Source organism: Natrix helvetica (genome assembly GCF_964273705.1).
Source record: "Natrix helvetica genome assembly, chromosome: 1".
Lineage (NCBI taxonomy): Eukaryota > Metazoa > Chordata > Lepidosauria > Squamata > Natricidae > Natrix > Natrix helvetica.
The window spans coordinates 227,158,084-227,181,643 of record NC_138548.1 but is presented as its reverse complement, the minus strand read 5'-3'; the positions used below and the strand labels follow the sequence as shown (position 1 = coordinate 227,181,643).

General features: G+C 42.9%; 1 protein-coding gene across 1 annotated transcript in view; it reads right to left on the bottom strand.

The window, feature by feature from the left end:
• Positions 1-22,679, bottom strand: part of ANKFN1 (ankyrin repeat and fibronectin type III domain containing 1) — a 299,454-nt gene extending 276,775 nt beyond the window's left edge. The window contains exon 1 of the mRNA XM_081933540.1: positions 22,563-22,679. The gene's annotated coding sequence lies outside the window, so the exon portion shown is untranslated. The remainder of the gene's footprint in view (positions 1-22,562) is intronic.
• Between the last annotated feature and the right edge of the window lie 881 nt (positions 22,680-23,560).

Here is a 23,560-nt window from a genome sequence, read left to right as displayed (position 1 = left end):
ATAGGATTACAGTTTTGGAATTAGACACATATAGTATTATTTAACTGCTGAATAATGTTGCTGCATAGTCCACTGAATAATGTGTAAAATCAGGCTCTATGGGTTATAAGGGGGATGGGGACTCTCCTATCTAGCATGACTGGAACCTTAAATAAAATAATAATAATAATAATAATAATAATAATAATAATAATAATAATAATAATAATAATAATAATAATAATAATACAGATGGATGACAGATTAAATAGATGGAAAACCAAAGCTTTGCATGGACAGCACTTGAAAAACATTGAAGGAAAATGTGATGACAACTTGACATGGACATAGCTTAAGATGGGAACCATCAAGAAAGAAACGGAAGGTTTAATACTGGCTGCTCAAGAACAAGCACTACAAACTAATGCCATGAAAGCGAAGATACAAAAATCCACTGACAACCCAAACTGCCGGCTTTGCAATAACAAAGTCGAAACTGTTTCACATTTAATATGTGAATGCAGCAAAATTGCACAAAGCTAGAGATGACTGAGTTGCTAAATTAATCCACTGGTCATTATGTAAAAAATATGATTTACCTGTATCCAGAAAATCATGGGAACATAAAGTGGAAAAAGTTATCGAAAATGAGAAGGTGAAGATCTTGTGGGACTTTCGAATACAAACAGATCGTCATTTGGAGCACAACACGCCAGATATCACGGTTGTAGAGGGCCAAAGTGTACAGTTTATTGATATCGCTGTTCCTGGAGATGCCAGAGTCGTAGAAAAAGAACTAGAAAAAATAATGAAATATCGCGACCTGGCCATCGAAACTACATGGCTATGGATGAAGCATGTAACAGTGATACCCATTGTCATTGGGGCACTTGGCACCATGTCCAAGAATTTTACGAGATACATCCACAAATTGCAACTTCCTGCAATAACACCAGCGGAACTGCAAAAAACTGCGCAAACCGTATCAACCTTTAGTACCAGTCAATGGTATTTGTGATGTATTTTTTAATGTTCAGTTGGCTGAGTTTCATGTTTAATGAATAAAGTATATAATAATAATAATTGATTGCAAAAGGCAGCTTTACTTGGAACAGCTTACATCCTGTGATGATATACCAGCAAACAACATCTCCTATCCCAGGTCCTTGGGAAGGACTCAATAAGTGAATAAAAATGCCAAATCCAGTGTAAACATCTGGCTGACTATGCAACCAACCAATGGTATCAAGATCTGAAAATCAAAATTGAAAAATGGTGGCATAAGCCAACTCTGGTGTTTCCAATGGTTATCCACTGGGTGTCATACAAAAAAATCTTCAACAGTAGATAGAAAATCTTCACATTGAGAAGATTTCCAACAATCATGTTGAAGACAGGATAAAGAAAAAAGCCTTAAAGGAGATTTACAGCTGGCCCTCGAAGTTGTGGCATTGTGCCACAATGATTAGAGTGCAGTACTGCAGGCTATTTCTGGTGATTGGCGGCTAACTTCAATTTGGCAGTTCGAATCTCACCAGGCTCAATGTTGACTCAGTCTTCCAGCCTTCCAAGGTGGATAAAAATGAGGACCCAGATTGTTGGGGACAATATGCTGACTCTGTAAACCACTTAGAGAGGGCTGTAAAGCACTGTGAAGCGGTATATAAGTCTAAGTCCACAGTCAAGTGATCACACTGTTTGGGTTCTTGGCAACTGATTCACAATTACAACACCACAGAATCCATGGTCCCATAATTGCCATTTGCAATCTTCACTCCTGGGGAAGCCAATGGGAGGTTGCAAATGATGATATTGCATTTAACAAATGTGTGGGATTCACTTAATAACCACAACCAGAACTGGTCTCAATTATTATTGTTAACCAACTACTATTTGTACTAAGATAGGATTTTGTTGTTGTATATGTATATTTTGATGCTTTATTTATATGATTTATATGGCCATCCATCTTACAACAGTGAAGGTTAAAACAACCATTAACCATCATGTCAAAACAATAAATCCAACTCGTAAAAACAGCACACTGATAGCAGCAAACTTAACCTCCTGGTCCAAACAAATGGGGAGCAGCCAGGTCTTCTGTGCTTTACAAAAGGATAACAAGATCAAAGCCATCCAGATTTCTGGAGTAACACTGCTCCACAGGGCAAGCACTGAGACAGAGAGATCACAACTTGTAGGTCCATCAAGATGACACTCTGATTGAAGGAACTTCACCCCTCTTTGTTACATCTGTTGGGCTGAACAGAAACAATGGCAAAGAGACAGCCACATAAATAGCCTGGCATACCTGATTGCACTTTTGGCCCTTGGCAACTGATCAGATTTACAGCCATTTGCATTGTCCCATAGTTGGGACCACATTTTACAATAGTTTTTGTAGAAAACTGGCATTGACTCCTGGTCTTTGACAAAACCAGTCCATAGTAAGTCAAGGATTCATTTAAATATCGTAGCATTCATGTAACAACCATGGTGTTCACTTAACAACCACTGCAAAAAAAGATCATAAAATTGGTTGATCATGTGACAATTTATGACCATACTGGGCAGGGTCCATTATGCTAGTAACCTGAGGACTATTTGCACTTCATGTAGGCCTTGATAGGAGAGAACCAACACCTGGAAGCCTACAAGCTTGTGGAGCAGCAGTATTATGTGGATATGAGAAAAAATACCAAAAGCTGTCTGGGCTGCTACGTTCTGGACCAGCTGCAACTTTTAAAAGTTTTCAAAGACAGTCCAATGTATCCTACAGTAAGTCCACCAGAGGGTGACTGATGCATGAGATACTTGAGCTGGCCTGACACTCCAGGAATGGGCACAGTTGGTGCATTGTACAAAAGCCACTTATTAGGTTTGAGGTAGATTTTTATCTCCCATACAGACCCACACAGGTTCTAGCCAGTGGTGGGTTCTGGATCCCGTTGCAATGGGTACAGTGCAATGGGGCCCAGCATACACCACATGAACACGCACAGCATGCGTACTTACTGTCTGCGACACCCCGTGACGCCTCTGCAACGTTCCAGCTGCTCAGCGGAGCGTCATACAGGCGCCTTACGCTCCGTGTGCATGCGCGGAAGCCCCAAACAGCTGAAATCCAGGTAAGGACGGCAGGCGGGCGGGTGGGCCCTCTGGAGCATTGTACCAGAATGGTACCCGTGCTCCCAGCAGGCACCGGTACGCCTGTACTGGGGTGTACCAGTCGTAACCCACCACTGTTCTAGGCACTTCAGCAGCAACACCAGGTCAGCCCAGGAAAGAAATGTACAACTATATAATATCAGAACACTGATGAAATCACATGATGATTCCATGTTCTATGAGTCTCTTTTGAGAGAGGGGCGGTCTAGAAATCCAATAACGTTAAGTTAAGTTAAGTTGACAAATGACCTCGCTCAAGAGATTCATTAAATGTTAAATAGGAGCAAGGAGATCATAAAGCAGAAGCAGAAGTGGTATTCAGCTGGTTTGGACCAGTTCAGGTGAACTGGTAGCGGACATTTTGAGTAGTTTGGAGAACCGGAAAATACCACCTGTGGTTGGCCCCACCCTCTCCTCCCACCCCCGTCATTTCCTGTCCTATATTCCCTTGTTTCTTTAGTTCAGCTGATTCATGCGGCAGAGCGGATTGGCATGCCTCAGCTAAAACACCGCTCAGCTCACCCGCGCTGACACCAAGGGCGATCTTTGATGCTGCGCGCACACACGAAGCGTGCTCTCATAGAACTGATAGGAAAAGAGTTGGAATCCCACCACTGGCATAACGCCCTGAGCCACCCCATAAAGCAGAGGACCTGGGCTTAATGCCTGGATACCAATTGGAACCAGCCAGGGGTGGGTTGCTGCCAATTTTACTACCAGTTCGCAACACACATGCGCATTCGCTTTGTTTGCACGTGCACCAGGCACATGGCATGTGGGTGCGCTATTCACTGTAAATTGTTCTTCGTGCATGAATAATATACAGTGAACTGGGCATGTGCAGTCACAAAAAACCACAATGGTGGTGGCCCAGCGGTGGCGAGGGAACTGGTTTGGGAGCATGGCAGGCCTGGGCTGCTGCCAGTTCTGTGACCCAGGCCTGAATTCCTCTACCAGTTTGGCAGAACTGGGCCGAACCAGGAGCAAACCATCTCTGGAACCAGCCCCTGAGAAAGTAGAACCATGGAAGTACTACTCTTTGAACACTATATGCATAAATCTCTCTCTCTCTCTCTCCCTCCCTCCCTCCCTCCCTCCCTCCCTCCCTCCCTCTCTCTCTCTCTCTCTCTCTCTCTTTCTTTCTGTATACATGCACACATAAAAATATGTAAGTAGACCTCAGAAAAGAAAGCAACCGGAATTGAAATTTAGGGAAAGCATGTAAACAGGGGGATTGCCCAGTGGGAGGACTTGGTTGCTTACAGTCTGGACTCAATACTTTATAAACTATTGCAGATATAATTTATTCATACCAAAAATGGTCAAGGAGGCTAGGGTCAACAGAAAGCAACTATTTTATTACACCTATTTTATTACACCTGTGCAGGTGGATTCCCAAGCAAATGAGAATACTACAAGCTGCCAGTGGAGCGGGCAGCAGACTCGGACAGTGAGGAGGTTGGGGAGGAACGTGGGCCAATCCTGGAGTCTGGGGAAGGCTCTGATGAGAGCTTTGCGTCATAGGCGGAGATGGGGCCAGGGCATAGGTGGGTTGCTGCCGGTTCGGTCCGGTTCGGCTGAATTCAAGCCTAGGTCACAAAACCGGCAGCGACCATGGCCTTCCACTCCTCCAAACTGGTTCTCTCGCTGTCACTAGGCGCACCTTAAATACACAAAATGGCGTATCATATGCGTCATAACTTGGATACAAAAATACAGTTGTGTGCAAGCAAGAACAATGTGAAAAGTACATGGAAATTCCCCAAATGTTACATACGTGTTCAGAAGCCCCAAAGGACCTCGCTTTCCCAGAACTAAACAATAAGGTCATTACCGGCTTCCTGCAAAACATGTCTTGTTACTCCCTGCTATAAAGGGAGGGATCAGGTTATTTTTGATCAGGTCACTATAACTTTCTGATTATCTTCCAACCTGTGATTTTCCAGAAAAGCTTACTTGCTAGTCAGATATTCAAGATGGAGTCTATCAGGTTCCTCAAATAACCTCATCTAATTTACCCAAATAACTCAGGGTCCTAGCCTTAGTCTCTCAATTGCTAAAGTGTCTCAGTCTGAACAGGATTTTTTTTTTAAAAAAAAAATCTGGCTAGAGTCAAGCTGACATGAGCACAGAGCAGAAAAAGGTTAAGCTGTAAATAATGGTGTGCCCTATCTCTTACTCCTTGCTGGATTTCATATTTGCTTAGAGCTCCTATTCTACCTATCAATGCTGCTTGGGGCTTCGCATAAACTCTTCTATGACTTGCAATGAAGAACGACACAGATAAACTATAAAGCAGGGAATTAGTTACTAAATTAACAAGTATGTGCTTTTTTTAAAAAAAGGAAATATAAATTGCTCTTTCAGTTTGAGACCTTTGGGAAATGCTGTAAAAAAAATTCCCTCCTTCTTCCCCAATTTTTTTTCTCTTCATGCAACACTGCGTAGAAATATTAATAAAGAAGATTACTGTGACTTCAAAATAAAACCTACTGTAATTTAAAAGAAAAGCCAACTAACTGGGTAATATCTCATTCAGTTTCAGCAGCGGGCAGCCTCATTTATAACTATTTCTGGCATCTTAATCAATTATTTGATTAAAACAGAGAAGATAAAAGTTTGTTGAGCATCAACAAGTCAATCTGATCCAGGGTGCCAGCTGAATCACTCGCAAGGAAAAGTTTGCTAGACACTTCTTTTTTCTGACTATGTCTCTGAGGCAAATTTAAGCCAGCCTGTCCAGAGACTCTTGGTTTCATAACAGCACACCAGGCTGAAAAACACAACCTGCTGTCTGATCCTTCTTCCATTATGCCCCTTCAGATTGCAGTTGTTAGACCTGGGAGCCATCTTTTGCATTAGGCCTTCAGGCCAGCAGTCCTTTTACAGTGATACCTGGATGGGCATTACATGAAACAGAAGGACAATACAAAGGATTTTCATGCACAATTCACATCCATTATTATATGGTGGGGATAAAAGAAGGGAAAGATTCTGTCATTTCAGATGACTGATATTGCCACTATTATCTCCCGCAAGTGTGGGGAATTTCGGCCTTTTTATGACTTGTTGGACTTCAACTCCCAGAATTCCTGACTGGCTCAGGAATTCTGGGAGTTGAAGTCCACGAATCATAAAGGGGCCAATGTTCTTCAACCCTGATCTACAGTATGCCCATCAAAACAAATAGGTCTTGACATTGGCCATCCCCCCCCCCCATTTTTCATCCCTCTGATCTCCTAATAAAAATGTAAATGGGCCCATTTGCTGTGACTCTCAATGAACTGTGCCAGCTTGTTATCATCTCGACACGTAATTCCGCAGCCGAATCCACACATTTCAACAGTCACTTAATAGAGCAAGCCACAAGCCTGGCCTTAGCGTGACCAGGACTGTCTGCCAGGAAGCTACCATGGCCCTTCAGCTATTTCTTCCAACTCGGGACATGATTCATTATGAATGCTTGCATTGCCGTTCCAATTAGGTCTGGGAGAGGTTTGAACAACCCTGCTACAGTCTTGCTGAGAGGATCCATACAAAAATACAGCCTTGTTCGAAGGAGCATGGTGAAGGGAGAAGGCCTAGCAGTCCCAACTGTCTGACCAGCAGTGAAAGAGTCCTCATCCACAGTGAGGTTATTTTGCTTCATCAACTGTGAGTATGTAACCTGCAGGAGGTCTCCCTGCAAAATGAATTATAGAAAGGGAGATGTGATAATTAACCGTGCATTAACAAATATCGTGACATAGGGGGGCTTCTGTTTTCTCTATGTTTTGACTAATAAAAACGTGAATTTGTTCAACAAATGATCATTTAGGCCAGGGTATACCAGGCATATTGGAAGGACACAGTAAGGAACAGAATATCACAGGAGGACTCAGAATTTCCTTGCATAAAAGGCTGTTTAATAGGCTGGCTCCATACTATGCCATTCACAGCACTAAGAAATGTTGGGGAGACAAATGCAATATGCTTTTCAAAAACAGTGGCCTTGTATTCCTGTTTGCCTTTCAAATGCTTTCAACATGACAATAAAAGAAAAAATATGAAAAAGTGTGCTTTTTTTTAAGGAGGGGGGCAAGGAAATGGTAGAAATCTAGAATAAACACCTTGAAATATAAACAGATGTTGACTTTTTCATTCTCTAGAACCTTCTCAACCTGATGTTCCCAGTGGCTTTTTGCTGTACTCAAATCCAAATTTCTGGCCCAATTTCCAGTGAATGATTTTAGCAACTCGGTCATGGCATTGTAGGTAGTTAGTTTGTGAAATTCTGCTGCATCCACTGATCAAATGGTCAACTGTGTCATCTTTCTCATTACAGAGGTGACATTTGCTGTTGGTAGTAAGATGCCAAATTTTTGCCTTCATGCAATTTGTGGCTAAGGCTTGTTCTTGAACTGCCAAAATAAAGCCTTCTGTTTTTTTTCCCAGTACTCCTGATCTTAACCAGTTCCAAGTTAGCTTTTGGTCAGCTTTGCCTTTAATACTTTTCAAGTATTGGCCATGCATAGCTTTGCTTTTCCAATTTTCAGCTCGCTTCTCAATTATTTCTTTCTTGTATTCAGCTTTCGACTTAGATGTCTTCAAAAGGCCTCCTTTATTTACCTCCTTAATCATTGGTTCTTCACTGTTCTGGATGTAGTCATTCAAGCTGTGTCTTCTCCTTCTTCTTCTTCTTCTTCTTCTTCTTCTTCTTCTTCTTCTTCTTCTTCTTCTTCTTCTTCCTCCTCCTCCTCCTCCTCCTCCTCCTCCTCCTCCTCCTCCTCCTCCTCCTCCTCCTCCTCCTCCTCCTCCCCTTCCTCCTTCCCCTTCCCCTTCCCCTTCCCCTTCTTATTCTTCTTATCATTATCATTATTTGTATATTGCTCCCAACAATTTGGGTCCTCATTTTAGTGACCTCAGAAGGATGGAAGACTGAGCCAGTGAGGATCAAGCTCCAGACTGTGAACAACTCATTTAACAGTTGCCTTGCTTAACAACAGAAATCCTGGTCTCAATTGTGCTTGTAAATTGAAGACTACCTGTAAATACTAAATAGTATATCAATCCAAATAAAACTTTGACTACATGACCGTGGCCTCCATGTCAATTTTTAATTCCACCCCATGCAGACATCCCTATGGCTAAATGCAGGGCATCTATGTTCGGATCTACATCTCACCATCCTAATGAACAAAACCTCACATTTTTGTAATTTTCAATGTTATCACATTTTATTTAATTTTACATATTTCTTTATAACCTAGACATATGTCACTTCTTTTGGACTTCTCTCACAGATTCTGGTCAGGCTGTCTTATAAATGTATTTTAATTTTGTATTAAATTTAACTACTGTCTTTTTAAGATAGATTTATAAAGACTCACAGTGCATTCATGGATACATTGCTTGTACTGGTCTAAAACTATAATAAACCGGCTGGCTGGCTAACAAAACCCAAACCCTTTTCTTAAAGGGCTTTGATTACAGATTAATAGAGTTGGAAGGTATCTTGTAGGTCATCTAGTCCAACCCCCTGCCCAAGCATCTCCGAGGACACTGTATGTGATTTCTGATTTCTAGGTCATTCAACACATTCTTTAATATAGGCTCTTTCTCCATCCCAATTATGTATACAATCCTACTGGATAAGAAGGAGATATTTTGCCCTGAAAGTTTTTATAGGAGCCTTATTTAGATAAAAGTTTCATGATATATCTATTATTTTAAATCTGTCTTTCCCAACCAGGAGGTTGGTGGCGTCACGGCTTAGTCTGATAGAATTTGCAGTCAAATAAATACAAAGAGAACTAGCTTTGTAGAGGTTTCTCAGCTAAACAGCACCGGGAGTTAGTGTCTCTTGAGGTGCTCTCAAAATAACCTATCAGGCAGTAATATCTGCAGAAAGGGAAATTATTTTAGATGTGAGCTTCAAGGGAAATTCAGGCTGTCTCTCTGAATTTTCTTTTGGCTGTCAAATGATACCAATCTCAAGTTAGTGTTGTTCCACAGTCCTAAAGAGAAAAATAAACCCTAGGAGGAAGTAAACATTGGTTCCATGTTTACTTTGATTTATAATGACTTTTATAAAGAATCTGTTTATCTCTGGCTGCAGATGATGTATAATTGCCACAGGTAATAAGTGAGTAAAAGAATAGGCAAGGAGAAGATGGCTGGGGATGACAGTATCGATAGCTGAATATATTGCAAGGATACTGTATTTATTTACAGATGTGGTCCTCGTAGATAAGTGTCAGAGGGAATCTCGAGTGAAGGGTCAAATGATGAAAGCATTGCTGCCTGATTGTGATCCAAACCCCACCATTTTTGTATATAGCTTCATAGCACGTGTATGAAAGGGAGAAGCATACATTGTGATGGCATATTGCTGCTTTTGAGGAAATTTATTTATGTATTAAGATTTATCTTGAATATATTGTAGGCAGGGAATCCAACCGGTGACTTTGGACCAATATCTCTCTCTCCCTCCCTCCCTCTCTCTCTCTTTTCTTCCTCCCTCCCTCCCTCCCCCCTCTCTTTCCCCTCACCTCACAGGCAGTGGTGGGATTCAAATAATTTAACAATCGGTTCTCTGCCCTAATGACAAGCTGGGTAGGCGTGGCTCAGTGGTCATGTGACTGAGTGGGTGGGTGTGGCCAACTCAACCTCACTCAGGTTGATGGGTGCTTCGCCTTAGCTGATACAATGTAATAAGGGATAACCAGAGTGGCAGTTTCTGTAAGCAGGGCAATAAAGATTAGGCTAGAAACAACACCAGAATGTTTCCTTCCTGCCTTCCTTACAGGATTAGCCATGTAAAGTGAAAAACAAAAACAAAATGAGATTTCTTCCAACAACAGGTTCTCCGAACTGCTTAGAAAGTTAAAACTTGTTCTCCCGAATAGGTGTGAACTGGCTGAATCCCACCACTGCTCACAGGGTTGTTATTTGGGGGGAAAGAACAGGAGGAAGTGGTATTATGAATGTGTGCCGCTTTCAATTACTTGTAATAAAGGCTGGATTAAAAAATGTAATAAATCAGACCCTGCAAATTCTCCATATTGATAAAATATACCCCATATTTCTTCCAGGAATGCAAGTTATTTCTTTCTCCCATTTTAGTCTATTCACCACCTTGTGAGTATGAGATAGCAATTGGTCCAGGACTGATACTCCCAAATCTTGGTGCAGCATATTAGAACAAGCTATTGTTGGTCTACATTACTCCACATAGCCATTAAGATGATGCTTTCAAGAATTTAAAAGCTCATCAACAGATGCCTGGAGGTTGATATCAGTAGTTTCATCAAATACCCCAGAAAATGATCTACAGCAGTTCTAATGTTTTTTCGCTACTCACCATCTCTATTATTAATTCAGCTTCATTGAGGAAGCAAAACATGAAAATAGAGGTTTTTTCTGTTGTCAAGCAGAAATAAAGATACATCCCCCCCCCCAAATCCAAATACACCCTCGTGTCTCAACAACCAAGTCACACATATACTGATGGATTGTGGTCAGGTGCCCATGCTGTATATAAGCATAACTTGTGAGAAATGATGACCGACTGCAATTTCCATGATCACATCACAGGCTCTAGAAATTACCACCAGAGAAATGGTCTGTTGCCATATCTGTAGTCAGATGTTTAATGTTGTTATGTCAACAACTAACCCCAGGATTCAAGCAGATTGCCCTATTAGAAAGAGAGTGTTCAGCTATAACCGTGACTAAAGTAAGCACTAAGTGACAAATAGTCTAATCATACCTGGAACATTTACCTGCTAAGGAGCTGGGAGGTTTGGAAGACAGCCTTGCTATTCCAACAAATGTAAGAAATGCTGTAGTTATGACCAAAAAGCTACGGAGAGTGGGAGACGGGGACGATGACACACAGATGTCTTGGAATATATTAGCAGCAGAATCTTCCCAGTGATGATGTTATGGTATCAGAATTGCATAAAAGGAACACAATATAAATAAGATAGAGGCAGTATAGGGAAGAACATCTGGACTCATCTGACTAATTTAATGAAGAAAAGACTAGGGGTGACATGATAGCAGTGTTCTAAAAGCTAACGGGTTGCCGCTAAGAAAAGGGAGTCAATCTATTCTCTAAAACACCTGAAGGCAAGACAAGAAGCAATGGGTGAAAACTAATCAAGGAGAGAAGTAAACTAGAACTAAGGAGAAATTTCCTCACAGTTAGAACAATTAATCAGTGGAACAGTTTGCCTCCAAAAGTTAGGGGTTCTCTAACACTGAGAGTTTTTAAGAAGAGACTGCACAATCATTTCTTTGATATGGTATAGGGTTTTCTGTCTGAGCAGGGTGTTGGACTAGAAGATCTCCAAGTTTACTGGGACCCAATCCTGGGTTTGTGGGAGGCATCTGTTGACACATGACTTGGTGTCCAGAAATCCAGTCACAACAGTCAGCAAAATTGTGATGTTTAATAGTGGTTTCTACCAAGGTCCTCTGTTCCGGTGGGAACAGAGGGTTAATCTCATTGGTCGAAGGGTCTGACAGATCCCTATAAAAGGGCTGCTGTCAGACTCAACCTTCGCTGGATTGTACATAGTTGCTACTGAGTTTAATAAAGAGCTTTTGTTACCATTAGCCTGTGTGTGCCTTTCCATTATGTAACACTGGCGACGAGGATGGGATTGGAAGGCAACTAGGCGAACCAAAAAGAGTGTAGCAATCCAGCAAGTAAATCCAGCCCGGAGCTCAGCACGGCTTCGAGCAACTCCGTATGACCGAGTCACCGAGCACTGGGATTTGTATATGCTGAGGTTCGACTGCTTCCTTGAAGCGAACAACCTCATGGGCCTTTCTGAAGGCCGCAAGAAGAACATGTTCCTCGGTTACTGTGGATGGGAAGTGTTCGAAACAGCCAAAGACCTGTTGGAACCAACGCCGCTACAATCGGTCGCTTGGTCCGTGCTCCAGCAGATGCTGAGGACTCACTATGCTCCCAACTGTCTACGCCCGTCCACTGGCATGAATTTAATATTCGCAACCAGAAAGAAGGCGAATCAATCAACGAGTACGTTGCGACACTACGAAAGGCTGCAGCGTACTGCGAGTTCTGAGACCTTGACGAGCTTATTCTTGACGGCATCATATGCAGTGTGTGGGACATTAATTTACAGAGAAGGTTACTCGCCAAATCTAATCTCACTCTACAAATTGCCTTGGACGAAGCCAGGGCATCAGAATTGGCCGTCATGTCAACAGAAACCCTGCAGTGCCAAAGCACTCCACAAGACGTGCGAAAGAACCCATTCGTACATTGCAAGGCTGCAGAGGCTGAGAGCTCAGAAGGCGAAGAAGATGACAGCTGCCGCATGTGCAGTAGCCGCGCCAAGCTGGCGTGCAAATTCGAACAGTGTTTCCCGCCTTGCGCTAGCTGCGGAGGACACCATGCCCGATCGGCTTGCCATTTCCGTGATGCCATCTGCCAGCGCTGAGAGCAAAAGGGGCACATCACCAAAGTTTGCAGAAGCGAGTACCCCATGACGACCTGGCAGCCAAGAAGCCGATCTAACCACCAGCAGAGGCCCAACCAAGGGGCATGGCAGAAGGCACCATGGCACTCAGAGGGCGACACCAGAGCCACCTACCACACCTCAATTGGCCAAGTCTGCACTAGGCGGCCAAAAAAGCTGAAGGTCACAGTCCTCATTGAGGGCTCTCAATGCAAGATGGAGATCGACACAGTCATCACTGACCATCATGCCATAGTCCACACTCAAACAGGCTATCCCTACCCTGAAGAAGCAGCATCTACGTGCCCCAGACATATTTGCGATTACCAGGGGAACCAAGTCCCCATCGTGGGCCAGGGCACCTTCCGGGTGCAATTCAAGAAATACAGCGGCCAGCTCCCAGTGATGGTGGTCAGCGGTGACCTCAGAGTCTCCTGGGGCTTGATTGATTTGAAGCCCTGGGCCTAGAAGTGACCGGTATCAATGCTGTGAAAGATGAGAGTGCTGAAGTGATTTTTAAGGAGTTTCAGGACGTCTTCAACACCAATCTGGGTAAGTATGTGGGGACTCCAATTTCTTTTAATTTGGACCCCAACATAGCTCCCATAAGGCTAAAACCCAGGAGAGTACCTTTCACTCTCCACCCTAAAATTGATCTAGAAATTGACAAGCTCATAGGCCAGGGAATCCTAGAGCTGGTTGATCACGCATGTTGGGAGACCCCTATAATGACACCTGTCAAATCTGATGGGTCGGTCCGCATCTGTGTGGACTACAAATGCACAATCAATGAAGTGTTACAACAAAGCGCTTACCCTGTACCCATTGTACAGCATCTACTACATTCTTTCGGCCCGGCAAAGTATTCGCTAAATTGGACGTGGTGCAGGCATATCAACAATAGCCTGTAGATGGCGCTACGGCGGAAGCCCAAACCATTGTGACGCACAGGGGTGCATTCAAATGTCACTGCCTGCAATTTGGAGTTAGTATCGCCCCTGAACTGTTCCAAAGCATCATAGAATGGCTTTTGCAGGGGATTCCAGGAGTCGTCCCCTATTTTGATGACATTTTGGTATCGGCTGCAAATGAGGCGCAACTTTTCAAATGTTTACAAACTGTTTTGGCTAGAATTAGAGACAAAGGCCTCCGTCTCAAAAAAGAAAAATGCCAAATTAACATGCCAAGGGTTGAATTCTTAGGGTACCTAATCGACGGCTCTGGGATTCACCTGCCCACAATTTTTTAAACAAAAATCAAAGCAATTCAGGATGCCCCTACACCTTGCAATCAAACCGAGCTATAGGCGTTCCTCGGGCTTCTTAATTTCTACAGCGTCTTTCTTAAACAGAAAGCCACCATTGCTGAGCCCTTACATTGTCTCCTGGCGAAGAACACGAAGTGGTCCTTGGGCAGAGCCGAGGAGGCCGCATTTGCCGCGGTAAAAAGACTTCTCTCAGCAGACATGTTCCTGCTGCAGTACAGCCAGACCCTGCCACTGGTGCTGACCTGCAACACTTCCCCATTTGACCTTGGAGCCGTCCTCAGCCACCGCATGTCCAACGGAACCAAGGCTCCCATAGCCTTTTACTCTAGGACCTTGTCTGCTGCCGAGGGGAACTACAGCCAGCTGGACCGTGAAGCTTTGGCTGCAGTGGCCAGAGTAAAAATGTTCCATGAGTACCTATAAAGCCGTGATTTCGAACTAATTATGGACCATAAACTGCTACTGGGCTTGCTGGCTGGGACTGACCTACTCCTGTGTCCTTATCACTGTGGATGACCAGATGGACCATTTTCTTAGCTGCCTACTCCTACCGCCTTATCCACCAACCAGGCTCCACTTTGGGGCACGCCGACACTTTGAGCTGCTGCCCGCTACCAGAACTTCTCGCTGACCCTACCCCCGAGACACCAGTTCTTCTCATTGACTGCTTAGAGACTGGTCCTGTCTCATCTAGTGATGTTGCCCGCCACTCTGCAAAAATGTTTGACTCCACCATCAAACAAATTTTGAACTGGGTGTGGAGGGGGTGGCCCAAGGGGCCTGTTGAGTCTGAATTCAAAATGTACCATTGTAAGCATGACAAATTGTCTGTTGTTAATGGCTGCTTGCTGTGGGGGGACCGGGTCGTTGTTCCACCCAAACTGTGCATTGTAGTATTAGAGGCTTTACACGTAGGGCATCCTGGAATTGTCAGGATGAAATCTTTGGCCAGGAGTTACATGTGGTGGCCTAACATGGACAGGGAGATCAAAGAATGGGTGGCTACCTGCACACCGTGCCAGGAGTCCAGACCAGCTCCCCCAGAGGTGCCCGTAAGGAGTGGGAGCGACCTCAAGCACCTTGGTCTAGGGTGCACATTGATTTTGCTGGCCCAGTTCATGGCCAGACTTTCCTCATAGTTGTGGATGCCTAATCGAAATGGCTGGAGGTAGTTCTGATGACCTCCACTATGGCAGAAGCAGTCATCAAGGTACTACGGAGACTTTTCTCCATGCACGGCCAGCCCAAAGTCCTGGTCTCTGACAACAGGCCCCAATTCATGGCCATGCAATTCAGGACCTTCTTAGCAGCACAGGGAATCAGACATGCCATGGTCACGCCATTTCATCTGGCCTCCAATGGTCAGGCGGAGAGAATGGTGAGATCTGCAAAAGAGGCCCTATCTAGGATGGGCCTGGGAGATTGGCAAACACGGATTAACCACTATTTGCTAATTCAGCACATCACACCCAGTGCCACTACAGGGAGAAGCCCCTCCGAGCTTCTCATGGGTCATTGGCTAAGGTTCCATTTAGACCGGCTACACCCAAACTTTTCTGCCGCATCGCCCCCTGACTCCGCAAGCAAAATTCGGAACTTTAGCGTAGGGGATTCAGTTTATGCCCACAACTCCGCCGGGGGAACTCTGTGGATTCCTGCCACAGTGATAGGCATCACCGGGCCTTGCTCTTATCTCATAGAGCTCGAGGACGGTCAGAATTGGAGAAGGGACGTTGACCAACTCCATGGCCACCTCTCCAGCTCCACTCTTAGGCATCCAGAGGTAGCTCCTGCTCGAGTTAGCCAAAGCCCTACCCAAAAGGAGCATGAAGTCACTCCTTCCACAGCCAATTCTAACCGGAAGTCACCGGGATACTTAGCTTCTTGTGTTGCAGGCCCGCAGCGAGCTCCGAGCGAACTGGCTCTAGAAGCTCCAGCCGCGGCCTGCGAAAGGTTCCAGGAGCTTCCACCAAGCAGAGCTGCGGAGCAAACAGGTCTGTCTGACCTGTCCGAAGAACACCCTCTGACTGAACTGCGCAGATCAGGCAGAGCTACAAAAAACCCGCCTACCTGTGTGACTACATAACCAGTAGGATTACTCCATTTAAGAGGGGAGGGGTGTTAGCTCCTAGCTTCAGCTATAGTGGTTTCCACCAAGGTCCTCTGTTCCAGTGGGAACAGAGGTTTAATCTCATTGGTCGAAGGCTCTGACAGCTCCCTACAAAAGGGCTGCTGTCAGACTCAACCTTCGCTGGATTGTACATAGTTGCTACTGAGTTTAATAAAGAGCTGTTGTTACCGTTAGCCTGTGTGTGCCTTTCCATTACCCGATCTAACAGGCCATAACACACAGTTGTACTTGATTGGTTGGAGAGTATGGGCTCCTGCATGAGGTAATCTACATTATGATTGGTTGCTGGCTGAGAAGGGGTGTTTCCCTTTTTCCCATCTTTTTCTTCTGTGTGCTCTGTATGCTGTTCTCTGATTTACCTGGCGATTTGCCTCCTGATGTAGTGATGTGCCCTACTCTCTGCTGTAAATATAGATGTTAAAAATATTTATTTATATAAAGCTACAAGTTCATGTCAGAGTCTCTGACTCCATTTGGACAACTGCTGTGCAATTTCCTGCAAAAATAATGGGAATTAGAGTATGGAAAACAACTTCCAGCTTCAAATATTCATTGAAAAAACCCAGACAAAGAGTGGGTGGCAGGAAAAAAAATAGTGTTCTGTATCTTCTGCTTATCCTACTAGAGTTTAGCTGAATTTTTCCAGCCCAGATACGGTAGCCTAAATTAGACCTGAACAAGTATTTGAGATCATGGATTAATATTAATAAATAGGTAAATTTACAGAAATCAATGTAACCTGGGTTGTACTCTGGGAAATTTGATTACTCTTGAAAACCTTAACTAGATGATCCACTCTCAGAGATCTAGGAAATCCAACAGGTTCCTAAATAGTCTCAGGAAGCTGTCAAGAAAAATGGCTAATAGTACTTTGAAGCTGTAATATCACAGATATTTATATGACTTCACTACATTAATTGGGACTGGAATTTATGTTGCTAAGTGATGTATAGTAGATGTAAAGCACAACATCATGTGACCATGTTGCTTAATGACGACAAACCCAGTAGTCCCTGTTGTTAAGGATCGCAAGTCATTAAGCAGGGAATGCATGTAACTGTAATTTGAAACTTCCTGCTGACTTCCTTCAAGCAAAGTCAATGGGGAAGCTGGCAGGAAGTCATAAGTCTCAGGTGGCTTACAAGCAAGTTCCTCTAACCCCCATACCTTTTACCTTAAACTGTCTACCGTGGATCTTACACATTTCTTAAGAGGTCCCTAAAGGGGTGTGCATAAACACACCAGGGTGCCTACTCTCCCATTTATATGTACTCCTTTTATGGGTTTATGGCTATGGTTTGCTTATTTATATCCATTTATTTGTGCCATTTTTTTCATGTGTTTTCATACTTGTTTCCTTGTACTTGTTGACAAATAAAATAAAATAAACAAGCAAGCTGGTTGGCAGGCAGGCAAGTGGTGCAGAGTGCATCTGTGCAAGTGTGGGTTGGCAGGGGAGTGAGGGCTGTGGTGGAAAGTGGGCAGGGTGTGTGTGTACTGCAGGTGGGTGTCAAGCACCAGGATACCAGGAGTCCAAGGAGTTCAAATGAATCTATAGGTTTATTGCCAACTTAAGCTCTCTACAAGAATTTGAACTATTAACAGTCAAAGCAAATTGTTGGTCAATGGATTCAAGGTGGGCTGCATTTAGATCTCTTCTGCGTGTGAAGACACTCGAGACTGATGAAGCATTTGACCCCTTCCTCGGGCTCAGCCTGGTCATCTCCTACAGTGGGCTTGCAGAAACAGTAAGCCCAATATGATCACCAGATACTGACCACTTTGAATGGGAAAGTGTAATTCCATTCAAGGATAAAAATTGAACGTCCCCAGATCTGGGTGACCCTAATTTTCACAACCATCTATCTTGGTACTGAAGACAATTCCTTCCCATCCAGACCCACTGTGACAAACTTTGAAAACCTCACTATATACTCAAAAATAGAAGTGAGTATCATCAGCATATTTTTGATACTGAACCCCAGTCTGGGAGATGACCTCAGCCTGTGGCTTCATATAAATGTTGAATAAACACTTAATCTCCTGCTATGATTAGTTGGCCCAATGCTTTATGGATAACATGGTTCATATTTCCTCCAGTCTTGACACCATTGTTGGAAACAATTCTGTAGAGGTTTAAGAGCAAGAGAGCAGTCTAGAGTCTGCTTATATAGGAACAGTTTTAGCTTCTCTGTGTTGAAGATATATGCATGGCAATTGGAGAGGATGGGGCATCAATCCAAGTACTTATGGCTTCTTGCCCATCTCATAATTCGTTTGATAATATTGATCTTGGAAATACACAGGCTTACTGGAGGAGGCAGCTGTTGTGATGATGATAATCTCATGACATGGGATTTTGTATTAATTATTCCACAGTAACAAATAACCTTATGACTGCAGGACTGTAACAGTTGCTTGTATCCTTATTATTTTATTGATATTGTTTCCTGATTGCTTATTTGTACCCTATGACTATCATTAATTGCTGTACCTTATGATTCTTGATGAATGTATCTTGTCTTTTTATGTACACTGAGAGCATATGCACCAAAGACAAATTCCTTATGTGTCCAATCACACTTGGCCAATAAAGAATTCAATTCAATTCTATTCTATTCTAACATAAGAAGGGGAGGGGCACAGAATAGGTTAATTTTCAATTCGTCACTCTTAGATACAAAAGACTATTCCGATGCATTTTTACAGGATATCAACTCTGATTTTGGATATACCTTTGGCCACCCTGCTGGATACCCACTGCCAGAAATGAAATTTAAAAATTCATTTCAAATCAAGAATTGCAGAATTCTGCTTTCACATATACATTGCTTGACTCTAGAGACTTCTGTTATGGAATACCTGCAAATTTTTATACCACCACAACCACCACCACCTTTCTACTTTTTTCATATCTCTATAAAGCCACAGTTTTCGAATTGTGATATTGGAGATGACTCTTGAGAGTCCCTTGGACTGAAAGGAAATCAAATCAGTCAATCCTAAAATAAATCAACCCTGGTTGTCTTTTGGAAAGACAGATACTGAAGCTGAAGCTCATCTACCAAATGAGAATAGAGAACTCCCTGGAGAAGACCCGGGTGTTGCGAAAGACTGAAGGCAAAAGGAGAAGGGGACAACAGAGGATGAGATGATTAGGTAATGTCATTGTCCCAATGAACATGAATTTGGGCAAATGCCAGGAGACAGGAGGACAGGGAGGGCCTAGTATGATCTGGTTCATGAGGTCGCGAAGAGCCAGGCATGACTTGGTGGTTAAACAATAACAAAATGAAGCCCCTAGTTATGAAAAAGGGACACAAAAATGCATATATTGGTCATTATCGTGACAAAAGGGCTCAGTGACTAAGATGACGCTTGTCAATCAGAATGGTCAGCAGTTTAGTGGTTTGAATCCCTAGTGTTGCATAACGGAGTGTGCTCCCGTTACTTGTCCCAGCTTCTGCCAACCTAGCAGTTCGCAAGCACATAAAAATGCAAGTAGAAAAATAGGAACCACCTTTGGTGGGAAGGTAACAGTGCTCTGTGCCCCTTCTGCATTTAGTCATGCCGGCTACATGACCACAAAGACGTCTTTGAACAGCGCTGGCTTTTCGGCTTTGAAGCAGAGATGAGCACCACCCCCTAGACTTGGGAACGACGAGCACATATGTGCGATAGGAACATTTACCTTTACCTATCCTGACAAAGGGATGATATCAGATTCCATGTAAGGAGAAATCCTACCCCTTCCTACCTCCCAATCTATTTCTGTTCTGTAGGCGGGAACACAGAACTATCAAAGTCAGCTTGTCTCTGCATAAATAATAGTAGCCTTTACTTTCTGCAGAAGAGGGAAAGAAAGTCTTGTGCCTGCTCGGTCCTCTGAAGCAAGATTATTTCTAAGTAATGAGCTTTTCCTCTGTGCTGCTGGGCTCAAGTGCTCACCTTCAGTACTCGGTGGGTGCAATTCACTGGAAGGATGAATAGGTGGTCTAACAAGGAAAGGCTTGGTAAGAGTGAGAAGAAGGGGATTAGAAGGGAGATAGCTTCTGGGTCAATTGGCTGAAAATTTCTCATGTTTGATATACAAAATGCTAATATTAGCAGAAATGCATATAATAATAGCAATAGCACTTACATAACACCACAGCAGTATATATACAGCACTCCCCAGGTGGTTTACAAAGTCAGCATGTTGCCCTCAACTATCTGGGTCCTCATTTGAGTGACCTCGGAAGGATGAAAGGCTGAGTCAACCTTGAGCCAGTCAGGGTTGAATTCCTGCCTGCAATACTGCATTCCAACCACTGTTGCCACCTCGGCTCAAATAATGTGTACAAGTATTCATATGAATACTAGGGATGAGGTGGCTCAGTGGCTAAGATGCTGAGCTTGTCGATCAGAAGGGTCAGCAGTTCGGCGGTTTGAAGCCCTAGCACTGCATAACAGAGTGAGCTCCTGTTACTTGTCCCAGCTTCTGCCAATCCTAGCAGTTTGAAAGCATATAAAAATGCAAGTAGAAAAATAGGAACCACCTTGGTGGGAAGGTAACAGCGTTCCATGTGCCTTCGGCGTTTAGTCATGCTGGCCACATTACCACGGAGATGTCTTCAGACAGCGCTGGCTCTTCGGCTTTGAAACAGAGATGAGCACCACCCCCTAGAGTCAGGTACAACTAGCACATATGTCCGAGGGGAACCTTTACCTTTACCTTTATTCATGTGAGCTTTAAAATGATCCTTCAGACTGATGCAAAAAAGAAGACTGACAGATCCATTTATCCCTACACACTTCATCATCAGAATAAAGCAAGTCTATGAAGATGCTGAAGTGATGTCTAGACATGAAAATGAGCTGGAAGAAAGCCAAAACCTGAAACTGAATTCTGGAAGGTGACAATGCTTAAATGCGTTTCAGTTCTGGGAAATTGTTGTTAAATTGTAATTTTAGATTCATGCTGCTCTTAAATGAATCCAGAGATTACACATTGTCCTGTAATACTCAGGAGGCCTTGAAGTGTCCTTCAACAACTTCAGATGGTTTAAGAAACTCTCAGCTGGCTTAAAGCATTGCAGGTATACTTCTGTCCTACAAAGTGACCCTGACTATGTTTCAAAATGGTCAAATAATTGGCAACTGCAAATCTCAACCAACAAATTCTCTGTCTTACACAAAAATCAGAAAACCAAATACAAGCTGGGCAAAGGCATTATCAGTTGTTAACTTAATTTTGTGAAGCTTCTTCTCTGGTAACATTGTACTGCAAACCAGGACATACAAAACTTTTGCCAGACCAATTCTTGAATACAGCTCGTCTGCCTGGAATCCACGCTGTATATCGGACATTAATACAATTGAGTGGGTCCAGAGGTATTTCATGAGAAGAGTCCTCCACTCCTCTGCTCACAATAGAATATCTTATGCCACCAGGCTTGAAATTTTGGGCTTGGACAACCTGGAACTACGCCAGCTAAGGTCTGACCTAAGCGTAGTACACAAAATTGTCTGCTACAACATCCTACCTGTCAATGACTACTTCAGCTTCAACCGAAGCAATGCATGAATACACAATAGATACAAACTCAAGGTAAACCTCTCCAAACTCGATTGCAGAAAATATGACTTCAGCAACAGAGTGTTCTATGCCTGGAATGTTCTACCTGACTCCGTTGTTACATCCTCAAACCCCCATAACTTTAACTTTAGACTGTCTACTATTGACCTCACCTCATTTCTAAGAGGTCAGTAGGGGATGTGCCTAAGCGCACCAGCGTGCCTACCGTCCCTGTCCTACTGGCCCCATTTATTTGTACCCATTTCCTCTGTTCATGTCCATGTTTATACTTATACCTGTTATCTCGTACGTGTTTGGCAAACTAAATAAATAAAATAAATAAATAAATACGGAGAGCCCATTAAAGATGGAGTGTCACTTCAGATGAAGCATATCATGCTCTGCAAAGTATTATTAGATTTTTATCCTCCTCCTTTTTTAAAACTATATTTCCTCCACAATAATTATCTCATGAAAAGGGTTGGGCCAAAAAAGTGACCAAAGTTACATACAGCCCAAAGTTATCCAGCCAGGTTAGGTGTCAAAGGGAGGCCTAGAACTCACAGACTCTTATTTTCTAAGCCAGCACCTTAACCAGTACACCAAACTACCTATCTCAAATCTGCCCGACATGGTCCTTGTTTGTGTGCATTAAGCCAATAATGAGGTTTTTTCACTAGTCCTTATTTCCTTCCCGGTTTAAAGCAAAAAGCAGGCATTACCTTTAAAGCCATAAATGGAAGAAGAATGTTTCCAACATTCTTGCCTTATGAACAGATTATTATACCGAATCCTATATCAGAGGCAGTCTGTTCAACAACACAAGAAATTGAATTAATTAAATCTAATTAAAAATTAAGTTCAGCATTACATTAGCATTGGCTATACTACTTTACCTCAATCCATGATCTGGCACTGGCAAGGAAATGTCCCTAACTTCACTAATTTCAAGGAGAGAGGAAAAGGCTAAAATATAGCTGTTCTTACCTTGATAACCAGCATCATTTCAGAATAAAAACGCATTCAAAACTCAACCACAGCATTCTCCAATCCCCATGTTTAGGGATCCTAACTCAAAGATCAGTTTCTAGATTCCATGATGAGTATACATAAGGGAGCTATGGTGAGGGAGAAAGGACAATTTGCATTCAAAGAAGAACTTTGACCTAAACTATTCAACTTTATCTGGAAACTTGAGAAAGTAGAGTAGAGTAGAGTAGAGTAGAGTAGAGTAGAGTAGAGTAGAGTAGGGCAGAGCAGAGCAGAGCAGAATAGAATAATAACAGAGTTGGAAAGGACCTTGGGGGTCTTCTAATCCAACCCCCTGCTTAGGCAGAAAACCCTATACCATTTCAGAAAAATGGTGGTCCAATCTCTTCTAAAAACTTCTAGTGTTGGAGCACCCACACCAGGTAAGTTGTTCCACTGTTTTTGATTGTTTTTTTATTGTCCCACTGATTAACAACTTTTTGATTGTTCCACTGGTTAACATTGCTAAGAGTTCTGTACTAAGAAATCCAGTGGATAATTTATCAAAAGGTTATAGATACAGATCCCCAAATGGAAAGTTAACTCCATGTTTCTTCACTAATTGGATGGTCAAATCACAAAATCATTTCTGTAAATCTCCCATATCTTCCCAATTCAGCTATCAGATGGGTGAATAGCAGTCTTACTATCTCTTGTATGTAAATGTTACCATTTCAAATTCTATGTGCTCTTAGGAATTTAGTAATCCAGGGTTAAAATAGAAAAATCATGATCCAAAATTTGGTCCATGTTTGATTAATTTTTATTTTTTAGTATCTTATATTAAGAAAAGAATCCTTTGCTCTGATTTAAATCATGTGGAGACTGCACATCATCTACACCACTCTACCAAGTAAGAGACTCAGGTATTAGACTCTATCGGGTTTTAGACTTACTGTATTACAGGTACGATACAGATGATGCAGCAGAATAATAATAATAATAACACAGATCAA